The sequence below is a fragment of the Hyla sarda genome, chromosome 2 (genome assembly GCF_029499605.1).
Source record: "Hyla sarda isolate aHylSar1 chromosome 2, aHylSar1.hap1, whole genome shotgun sequence".
NCBI classification, from domain to species: domain Eukaryota; kingdom Metazoa; phylum Chordata; class Amphibia; order Anura; family Hylidae; genus Hyla; species Hyla sarda.
Genome location: NC_079190.1, coordinates 501,949,884 through 501,962,344, shown reverse-complemented (window position 1 = coordinate 501,962,344; position 12,461 = coordinate 501,949,884).

Below are 12,461 nucleotides of genomic sequence, written 5' to 3'. Positions count from 1 at the left end.
TTGAATAAAAATCACTATACACAGACCAAAGAGTAGTGTCACATACAGCACATCCGCAGCATATTTGACTCTGCAGATGTGCTACCGGCAGTCCCAGAGAGATTGCATAGAGTGCTCCCTGCTGTGGCCGGGTAGCTCTGTACGTCGGCTAATGACTGCCGGCGGGAAATCCACCGCTACGAGTGGACACACAAAGCTACAGGGACTTTCTCTGTGACTGCCGGCAGTGCATCTGCAACTTCAAATACACTGCAGATGCGCCAAAAATGTCCCAACCCATAGAGTGACCGTACAAAATATCACAAGCTATACACGTGTACTGCATACTGTATACAGTAAGTGATTATAGGTATATACTCACAGGGGGCGTCTCTTCTTATCGGAGCTGTTCACTTTTCTCTTTCTTCTCCATCTGTCCTGGGTCATCATGAACACGTCTCCACTGAATCTGCCAGATTTTAGGATTCTCACCTGTACAAGCCGCCTATATGTATTACACTGCCTCATATAGTATTAGATTCCTCTGTGTCCCTGCATAGTAGTAGGCCCCCTCACATTGCCCCTATACAGCATTAAGAGAAGTAGGAAAAAGAACTCCAAGGATGGCGCTATCCCGAACAAATGGCATAAATGGCTTTCTAAATAAGCAAACCGCATTTTATTGTAAAAGACAGTTTATATGTAGATCCAAGGCAAGACGCGTTTCGGGTAATATCCTACCCTTTATCAATTGCAGATGTGTCATATCAGGCTCACAGCCTCTATATATGCGAGCCTGATATTACACATCTTCAATTGCAATCCCTTGGATACCCCGTATTTAGGAATGATACGCATAAACTCAAGGGTTATACAAGGTGAGAGTCCATAATTATTAATAGTCCCCCCTTACATTGCCCCCATAGATTATTAATAAGCCCCCTTACATTGTCCCCATAGATTATTAATAGGCCCCTTTACATTGTCCCCATAGATTATTAATAAGCCCCCTTACATTGCCCCCATATATTAATAGGCCCCCCTTACATTGCCCCCATAGATTAATAATAGGCCCCCTTACATTGCCCCCATAGATTATTAATAAGCCCCCTTACATTGTCCCTATAGATTATTAATAAGCCCCCTTACATTGCCCCCATAGATTATTAATAAGCCCCCTTACATTGTCCCCATAGATTAATAGGCCCCTTTACATTGTCCCCATAGATTATTAATAAGCCCCCTTACATTGCCCCCATATATTAATAGGCCCCCCTTACATTGCCCCCATAGATTATTAATAGGCCCCCTTACATTGCCCCCATAGATTATTATTAGGCCCTGTTAGATTGTCCCCATAGATTATTATTAGGCCCCCTTTACATTGCCCCCATAGATTATTATTAGGCCCCCTTACATTGCCCCCATAAATTATTATTAGGCCCCCTAACTTTGCCCCCATAGATTATTAATAGGCCCTCCTTACATTGCCCCCATAGATTATTAATAGGCCCCCTTACATTGCCCCCATATATTATTAATAGGCCCCCTTACATTGTCCCCATATATATTTATTAGGTCCCCTTACATTGTCCCCATAGATGATTAATAGGCCCCCTTACATTGCCCCCATATATTATTAATAGGCCCCCTTACATTGTCCCCATATATATTAATAGGCCCCCTTACATTGCCCCCATATATTATTATTAGGCCCCCTTACATTGCCCCCATAGATTATTATTAGGCCTCCTTATATTGCCCCTATTGATTATTAGGCCCCATTACATTGCCCCCACTGAACAGAATAAAGCAGCTCTTGTCGCTCATCTTCTGTCGTAGCCTTCAGTGTATACAGCATCATTAGGAGCCGCTGCCGCACAGGAAGCCTGGGCTGGAGTTACAGGGCGGAGCCTCTGGCTCCTTCCTGTCGTGTTAGCTGCGCCGCCGCACGTACAACAAGTGTTGAAAGTTGCAGCCACTTGGGGATTTGGGAGAGGTGTCCTGGATTCCCTTGCAGCCTCCCCTTCACAGGGGGTGCAATGGGGCCCGCAGGTGAAGGGGGCGGTTACCCCACTGCAGGGACCATACCACCACAGTTCCCTGCATGGAGTTAATGACAGGGTGCAGACATAGGGCTCCAGAGCCCCCTGGGAGCCCAGGCCCCTTACTGGGGTACTGGCTGTACCCCCCCCCCCCCCCTGATGGCGGCCCAGCTCTGCAAATGTCATCAGCCACATGGAGTTAAATATAGGGATGAAAGGGAATGTCTAGGAAAAAGCTATAGATAAGGGGCGCCTTTCTGTTACAGAAATGTAGAGATGGTGGCCATATTAATTCCAGTATTAGCTCTGTTGGAACCCCCTCTATGTGTCACCGCCTCTCTGTACCCCCCACCAGCTCCCTGATACACTAGTATTAGGCTGTATGGGTGAGCGGAGCCCTATGGATACGTGTGATGGATACACCGGAAGCTTCCAAGCATATAGGGCAGAGGTGGGGGCTGATGTGTAATGTGAACAGAGCCCAGGGCCTATGTACAGATCACAGCCATGTCACCAGGGGGCGCCGCTCATCTCACAAACTTTTCTTGTTTTGTAGATTCCGTTCCATATTCTGCTGTTGTTGCTGCAAAACCAGCGACTAGAAAGTGAGTATCCAAGCCCCCGATAAGAACGTTCTATCCTCATATTCATCTGTCCAAAAGATATTTAACCCATTCCTGCAAAAAGCTGTGCCTATAATGGTCAGGAGCGGCTATGATATACAGCTGGGCGCTCACTGCAACTGCCGGGACCGACGCTAGCGCCAATCATGACCATTTAGTCCCCTAGATGCTCTGATCAATTGTGACCATATCTATCTATTTGCTGTATATCTGTCTATCACGTCGTCCCACTGCTACAGTCCAGACCGGAGGCCGGAGCTCCAGAGAACTTTACCCAAGGACCGTGAATATATAGTGGAACTGGGTTGTAGATGTAACTAGTCTGCGCCCAGCTATGGTACACAACCAAGCTTGAAATTGCAAAGAGTCTTATAACCATGGGATTGTGTAATGTAACGTCTTTACAATAGTTGGTGTTTTTTTGGCTGCTCCAGGTCTGTGGTTTACACTATCTGGGCACATTTCATTACTGTTTACTTTGGGATTGTGCAATATGGTGGTTAACAACGTTTACAATCTTAACCTCCTGAGCGGTATTCCCGAGCGTGACTCGGGGTTAATTTTCCCTGCCAGGATCGGTAACCCCGAGTCACGCTCGGGGTAGAATTACAGAGTTCCCGGCTGGGCTGCATGATATATCGAAAAAGCAATGCGATATAGCGATGCGGCCCCAGGGAAGACATGCGATTATCTGCTCTGGTCGGCTCCCGTTGCCTCCAGCTGTTACAAAACTACAACTCTCAGCATGCCCGAACAGCCAAAGGCTGTCCGGGCATGCTGGGAGTAGTAGTTTCAAAACAGCTGGAGGCACCCTGTTAGAAAAACACTGAGCTAAATGTAAAAGGAAAAAGTAGTAAAATAAAAAAACCTTTTGCTCACCTAGTCCCGGTCCCTGAAGATGTCGCTCCCCTCCGTGCGCTCTGGTCCCTGCTCTATTCATCTTACAGGACCTTTAACTTTTCAGCCAATCACAGGCCGCAGTGGTGTAAAGCCTGTGATTGGCTGAAGGGGAAAGGGCTTGTTCTGCAGCAAATACACTAGGTTTGAAATCTGCCGGTGTGAGGTGGTTTTTTTGCGCCCCCGTAGATCCATGCGTCCGCTCCTCCCCCAGCTCTCCGAACATTTCCGAAGCTAGAACTGGGCAGGGCAGAGCAAGGGGAAGGAGAAAGTTCACGCCCCCTCCCTCATCTCCCCTCCCTGAGCTCGGCTGGACGCAGATCTTCATGCCACGCCCCCTCCCCGAGGACATAGATCGCCACGGCAGGTCCCTCCCTCCCTCATCTCCCCGAGCTGAGGACGTAAATCTCCACGGCAGGTCCCCTCCCTCATCTCCCCCAGCAGATCTCCACGGCAGGTCCCCTCAAAGGGGGACATACTGCACGGGCTACAGGCTAAAGGGGGACAAAGGAGGACATACTGTACGGGCTAAAGACTGCACAAGCTAAAGGGGGACATACTGTACGGGCTAAAGACTGCACAAGCTAAAGGGGGACATACTGAGCTCTATGTGTAAAGGGGGACCTACTGTACACGCTAAAGGGGGACATTTAGCCCGTACAGTATGTCCCCCTTTACACATAAAGCTCATTGGGAGCACTGCTCTACGTCCTCAGCTCGGGGAGATGAGGGAGGGAGGGACCTGCCGTGGAGCTCTATGTCCTCAGGGAGGGGGCGGGCCGTAGAGATCTGTGTCCAGCCGAGCTCAGGGAGGGGAGATAAGGGAGGGGGCGTGGACCTTCTCTCTCCCCTTGCTCTGCCCTCCCCCAGTTCTAGCTTCGGAAATGTTCGGAGAGCTGGGGGAGGAGCGGACGCATGGATCTACGGGGGCGCAAAAAACCACCTCACACCGGCAAACCTAGTGTATGCTGCTGCAGGACAAGAATGTGACAAGAGGGGGGGGGGGAGAATGTGACAAAGGGGGGAATGTGACAGAGGGGGGGATGTGACAGAGGGGGGGATGTGACAAGGGGGGGGGAAATGTGACATGAAGGGGGGGGGGAAATGTCACAGGGGGGGAATGTGACAAGGGGGGGGAATGTGACAAGAGGGGGGAATGTGACAGGGGAGGGGGAATGTGACATGAAGGGGGGGGATGTGACAAGAGGGGGGAATGTGACGGGGGGGAATGTGACAAGGGGGGGGATGTGACAAGAGGGGGGAATGTGACAGGGGAGGGGGAATGTGACATGAAGGGGGGGGGATGTGACAAGAGGGGGGAATGTGACAAGGGGGAATGTGACAAGGGGGGGATGTGACAGGGGGAGGGGAATGTAACATGAATGGGGAGAATGTGACAAGGGGGAGAATGTGACAAGGGGGGGAATGTGACAAGGGGGGGAATGTGACAAGGGGGGAAGAATGTGACAAGGAGGGGGGAAGAATGTGACAAGGAGGGGGGAGAATGTGACGGGGGGATGTGACAAGGGAGAGGGGGAATGTGACAAGGGAGGGGGAATGTGATGGGGGAGATGTGAAATGGGTGGGGGGAGATGTGAAATTCAGTGCAAAAAATTGTACCGCTTTTGGTACAAATTTCCAGAAAGAATAATACCGCCAGGGAGGTTAAGCACTTTATTACCCTGTTTACATATAGTGGGGTTTGTGGGTTCTACCTGCTGCCAAAGTTCAGGGGTAGCAGAAAACCTTGTGTACTATTTCCCCTGAGGAAGCTAATGCAATTGTTAGCAGAAACACGTTGAGAGTACACATTTGCTTCTTTTGGTTACTTACCTGTTAAACCTGAAAACATTTTAAATATTTCTTATATGGCAACTAATCTTCTTTTTTTCCCCAGAAAACAAATACAAAAAGAAAAAAAAAAAAAGAAAAAGAAAAAAAGGTATATCTCCAATCCATCATGTCTATCCATCTACTGTATCTCTGTCTATCATGTTGCCTCTTTTCTGTTTCTAGCTTTTTGTCTGGTTATCTCTGTGTGGATTTCTTTAAAAAAAAAAAATTAAATATGCATGGCAACTAATGTTATGTTTTTTTTTTTTTTCAGAAAAAAAAAAAAAAGGTAAAGTTACAGTCCAGTACATCTATCTATCTATCTAGCTATCTATCTACTGTATCTCTGTCTATCATGTCGTCTCTTGTCTTTTTCAATGTTTTTCTCAATTGTTAAATATTTCTTGTATAGCAATTAATCTTTTTTTTATTTTTTTTTCAGCTAAAAAAAAAAAAAAAAAAAAAAAAAAAAAAACTTGTGCACCATCTACCACCTACCTGACAGCTCAGAGTACTGTGCTCAATCTAACACCTACATGAAAGCTCGGAGTAACTGTGCACCATCCACCACCTACCTGACAGCTCAGAGTACTGTGCATCAGATAAAAAAAAAATAAAAAAAAAAAATAAAAAAAAGGTAAATCTCCAATCATGTCTATCAATCTACTGTATCTCTGTCTATTGTCTGTCTCTATCTCTTTTTCTGTATGTCTCTGTATGGATTTGTTAAAAAAAAATTGTTAAATATTTCTTGTGTGGAATCAAATTTTTTTTTTCCAGAAAAAAAAAAAAAAAAAAAAAAAAAAAACCTGTGCACCATCCACCAGCTACCTGACAGCTCAGAGTACTGTGCACCATCCACCAGCTACCTGACAGCTTCAAGTACTGTGCACCCTCCACCAGCTACCTGACAGCTTCAAGTACTGTGCACCATCCACCACCTACCTGACAGCTCAGAGTACTGTGCATCAGACAAAAAAAATAAAAAAAATAAAAAAAAGGTAAATCTCCAATCATGTCCATCCATCTACTGTATCTCTGTCTATTGTCTGTCTCTATCTCTTTTTCTGTTTGTCTCTGTATGGATTTGTGAAAAAGAAAAATTGTTAAATATTTCTTGTATGGAATCCAATTTTTTTCTTCCAGAAAAAAAATAAAAAATAAAAAAAAAATAAAAAAACAAACAAAAAAATAAATAAAACCTGTGCACCATCCACCAGCTACCTGACAGCTCAGAGTACTGTGCACCATTCACCAGCTACCTGACAGCTTCAAGTTCTGTGCACCCTCCACCAGCTACCTGACAGCTTCAAGTACTGTGCACCATCCACCACCTACCTGACAGCTCAGAGTACTGTGCATCAGACAAAAAATACAAAAAAAAAAAAAAAAAGGTAAATCTCCAATCATGTCCATCCATCTACTGTATCTCTGTCTATTGTCTGTCTCTTTTTCTGTATGTCTCTGTATGGATTTGTGAAAAAGAAAAATTGTTAAATATTTCTTGTATGGAATCCAATTTTTTTCTTCCAGAAAAAAAAAAAAAAAAAAAAACTGTGCACCATCCACCAGCTACCTGACAGCTCAGAGTACTGTGCACCATCCACCACCTACCTGACAGCTCAGAGTACTGTGCATCAGACAAAAAAAATAAAAAATAAAACAAAGAAAAGGTAAATCTCCAATCATGTCTATCCATCTACTGTATCTCTGTCTAATGTCTGTCTCTATCTCTTTTTCTGTTTGTCTCTGTATGGATTTGTTAAAAAAAAAATTGTTAAATATTTCTTGTATGGAATCACATTTTTTTCTTCCAGAAAAAAAAAAAAAAAAAAAAAAACCTTTGCACCATCCACCAGCTACCTGACAGCTCAGAGAGTACTGTGCACCATCCACCAGCTACCTGACAGCTCCGAGTACTGTGCACCATTCACCACCTACCTGACGGTTCAGAGTACTGTGCATCGGGCAAAAAATACAAAAAAAAAATAAAAAATAAAAATATTAATAAAATAAGGTAAATCTCCAATCATGTCTATCCATCTACTGTATCTCTGTCTATTGTCTGTCTCTATCTCTTTTTCTGTTTGTCTCTGTATGGATTTGTAAAAAAAAATTGTTAAATATTTCTTGCATGGAATCAAATTTTTTTCTTCCAGAAAAAAAAAAAAAATGACAAAAAAAAAAACCTGTGCACCATCCACCAGCTACCTGACAGCTCAGAGTACTGTGCACCATCCACCACCTATCTGACAGCTCAGAGTACTGTGCATCAGACAAAAAATACAAAAAAATACAAAAAAATAAAGAAAAGGTAAATCTCCAATCATGTCCATCCATCTACTGTATCTCTGTCTATTGTCTGTCTCTATCTCTTTTTCTGTTTGTCTCTGTATGGATTTGTTAAAAAAAATTGTTAAATATTTCTTGTATGAAATCACATTTTTTCTTCCAGAAAAAACCCCCCAAAAAAACCTGTGCACCATCCACCAGCTACCTGACAGCTCAGAGTACTGTGCATCAGACAAAAAATACAAAAAAAAAAAAAAAAGGTAAATCTCCAATCATGTCTATCCATCTACTGTATCTCTGTCTATTGTCTGTCTCTATCTCTTTTTCTGTTTGTCTCTGTATGGATTTGTGAAAACAAAATTGGTAAATATTTCTTGTATGGAATCTAATTTTTTTCTTCCAGAAAAAAAAAAACCTGTGCACCATCTACCAGCTACCTGACAGCTGTAAGTACTGTGCACCATCCACCAGCTACCTGACAGCTCGGAGTACTGTGCACCATCCACCACCTACTTGACAGCTCAGAGTACTATGCACCATCCACCACCTACCTAATAGCTCGGAGTACTGTTAACCATCCACCTCCTACTTGACAGCTTGGAGTACTGTGCACCATCCACCTCCTACTTGACAGCTCAGAGTACTGTGCACCATCACCATTCGGCACAACCTCTGAAGCAGTCAGCCTATTATTTCCACCTCCCTACTGCTGAGGATCAAGCTCTTCCACAGAGCAGGAGCTGCTGATGCCACATAGATTGTGACTCCATCTGACACCGCGGCTCAAACCGGCTACTGACAGCCTAATGCTACTGTACAACTTCTGTACTACTTGTCTACAAAGAGGAGGACAAGATGCTGCTGGGAAGACTCAAGAGATGTCTCCTGAAGATCACCAAGTTCGTTACCACAACGAGAGCTCCCAGAATGGCGCAGTCAGGTTTCATCACAAGACATCATCTAAATCAAGAAGAGCAACAGCATGGCGCCCTCCAGTGGTAAGCCATACACCAATCTTCCCAGGTCCACTGCTTATGCTTGCCTCTCCAGCTAGTAGCCCTGCTTTAGCAGCCTCCATAGGCCATGTACTGTCCCAGCAGTGAGTGGTTTCACTAGATCTATACCAGACTGTGCTGAGCGGAGTGCGCCTGCTACTGCCCCTGCCAAGCCCACACCCATGAGGAGCACATGTAGAGACCCCGCCATGTATCTCACTGGACTCTTCTATTAATCTGAAGTGCAGCAAACACCTAGCGGTCTGGAATTCTTCTGGAGAAAACTGTCCTCAAGGGAAAAAGAGGCTTCACCAACTCTCATAGAAGAACGGAGCCCGGTATTCAATGGATAGAGACATTCACCATGACCACCGACACAGTAACCGCACATCCATTGTCTGCATTGGGGTGAGATGTTGACTTTATTAGGAAACCAAGGTCGGCCATGGGGGTGTGATCTGGAGGGGGGCGGGGTTGGGGGGAAACTGGGATAGAAAGATACTGCCCTGTGGGAAAGATAATACTCGATGGGCAGAATTATCCCGGGGGCAGAAATAATCCTTTGGGGAATAGGGCACTGGAAGGTGATGGGTATGAGGGGGGGGGGGGGTGATACTGGGGGAGGTTGTATTGGGGGGTAATACTGGGGGAGGTTGTATTGGGGGGTGATACTGGGGGAGATTGTATTGGGGTGTGATACTGGGGGTTCAGTTCCCAATAATAAAGGCCCCTGTGAGTGGTGGGATAAACACCAATTAGACTATTTATGCAAATCTGCCTTTAGGCAAAATAATGTCATTTTACCCCCTCACTGAAAACTATTATTTCATATTTAAAAAAAAAAATATTTACTCTATAAAAACCGCTGGTATGGTGCTGACGGTTCTTACATATTATAAGTTATAACACTGTATGACTAACATCCAGCAGTTCTCCAGTATTTGTATGACTCTGTTCACATCAGTATTTGAAGATCTTACTGCACTAGTCCTGTATAATCATCAGGACAGACCAGACTAAGGAGGTCTAGATCATAGCTCCTGACATGTTTCTCCAGTACTCCGGCGTCATCAGGGACATTCAGGGCTATAACGGAGAAAACTTTTTTTTGGGGGGGTTGTTTAGTGCTGGGGGGTATTTTATCACCCTTGTGGGTACGTCACTAAGAGGGGGTAGTCTATCACTCCTGTGGTCATCACAAACAGGTGGGACTAGTAGTTTAATACCCCTGTGGGTATGTTACTAAAATGTGGGTTCATCACTAAGAGAGGGGAGGTACTGTAGTTTATTACTTTTCTGGGTATGTCAGTGGAAAGGGGTAGTTAATCACCCCTGTGGCTACTTCACTAAAAGTTGGGTAGATTATTATCCCTGTGGATATATCACTTGGAAGAGGGTAATTTATTACCCCTGGCGATAATTCACTAGGGGGGGATGGCTTATTATCCCTTTTGGTACGTCATTAACAAAGGGATAGTATATTGACCCTGTGGGTACATCACTAAGGGTTAAATAGTTTATAACCCCTGTAGGTATGTCACTAAGAGGTGGGTAGTATATAACCCCTGTGGGTAGGCCACTAAAGGGTACATAGTGTTTTTCCCCTTTGGGTACATCACTAGGAGGTGGGTATTTCATTTCCCCTGTGGGTACATCTCTAGGAAGGGACTGGTTTATTACCCCTGGTGGTACGTCACTAAAGGGGGGAGTTAATTTCCCCTGTGGGTACATCCCTAAGATGCGTGTTGTTTATTACCCCTTTGGGTACGCCACCAAGAAATTTTTTATTGCTGTTGGTACATCACTAAAAATGGGGTAGTTTATTACCCCTGTGGGTAGCTTATTACCTCTGCGGGTATGCCACAAATGGGAGGTAGTTTATTACCCCTGTGGGTACGCCACAAATGAAGGTAGTATATTACCCATGTGAGCATGCCTCAAACAGGGGGAAAAGTTTATTAAACCTGTAGTTATACCACAAACGGGGGGGGGGGGGGGGGGCTGATAGCTTATTACCCCTGGAGGGGGTTCTTAAGCCTGTGGTCCCGTCATTTTGAGGGGAGGGGGGAAGATTATCACCCCTGTGGGTACTTCACTAAGAGGGGGATGGGAGTTTTTACCTTTGTGGGTCCATCACTAAGGGTGGGTAGTTTATTACCCCTGTGGGTACGTCAATAGAAAAGGGGTAGTTTATTACCTCTGTGGCTAGACCACAAACAGGGAATAGTTTATCACCTCTGTATGTACTTCACTAAAAGGTGGGTATGCCACAAACCGTGGGGGGTGGATGGGTGGGGGGGTTAGTTTATAACCCCTGTGAATACTTCAGTAAGAGGGGGTAGTTTATTACTCCTGTGGGTATGTCACAAAAACGGGGATGGGGGGGTACATCACTTAGAAAGAGGTAGTTCATTCCCCCTGTGGGTATGTCACTAAGTAGTGGATAGTTTATTATCCCTGTGGGTATGCCAAAAACAGGGAGTAATTTATTAACCCTGGTGGTAAGTCCTGAGGGAGTAGTGCATTATCGCTTTGGGTATTTCACTGACAAACCCCTGTTAGTACGTCAATAAGAAGGAGGTAGTTTATTACCCCAATGGGAGCATTACTAAGAGGTAAGTAGTTTATTATCCCTGTGAGTACGGTGTAAGAGGTGGGTAGTTTATTACCCCTGTGGGTAGGTTACCAAAGAGTGCAAAGTTTATTACCACGAAGTGTATGTCAATAAAAATGTATGTTTATTATCCCTATGAGTACATCACTAGGAAGAGGGTCATTTATTACCCCTGTGGGTACGCCACAAAAAGGGGAGGCTGGTAGTTTATTTCCCTTGTTGGTACGTTACTAGGAAACAGGGTAGTTTATTACCCCTGTGGGTACTTCAATAAAAGGCGAGGGATTATTACCCCGGTGGGCCCATCACTATTTGAGGGGGGGGGGAGTTTATCGCCCCTGTGGTTACATCACTAAGAGGAAGTAGTTTATTAGTCTTGGGGGAACTTCATCAAGAGGTGAGTAGTTTATTACCCCTTTAAGTCTGTCACTAAGAGGTGAGTAGTTTATTACCCCTGTGATTGTGTCACTAAAAGGTGAGTAGTTTATTACACCTTTGGGTAGGTAGACCACAAACAGGTGGATATGGGAGTTTATTACCCATGTGGGTTTGTCACTGAAAGGGGGGGTTATTACCCTTTTGATTCCGTTACTAAGAGGGGGAGATAGTTTATCCCCCCTGTGGGTACTTCATTAAGAGGTGGCAGGTTATTACTCCTTTGGGTACGTCACTTAGAGAGAAGTAGTCTGTTACCCCTGTGGATACATCACTAAGTAGTGGAAAGTTTATTATCCCTGTGGGTATGCCAAAAACAGGGGGGTAGATTATTATCCCTTTGGGTACATCACTAAGAAAGGGATAATGTATTACCCCTGTAGGTATGTCACTTAAAGATGGGTAGTTTATTACCCCAATGGGTACATCACTAAGAGGTAGGTAGTTTATTGCCTCTGTGGGTTCGACACTATAAAGGGGATAGTTTATTACCCCTGAGGGTACTTCACTATGATGAAATTAATGTATTAGTCCTGTGGGTATGTCACTAAGAGGGGGGTAGTTTATTATCCCTGTGGGTACATCACTAAGAGGAATGTTGTTTCTTACCCCTTTGGGTACGCCACCAAGAGTTGTGTCGTTTTTTACTGCTGTGGGTACGTCACTAAAAATGGGGTAGTTTATCACCCCTGTGGGTACTTCAGAATGTGGTGGGTAGTTTATTACCCTTGTGGGTACGCCACAAATG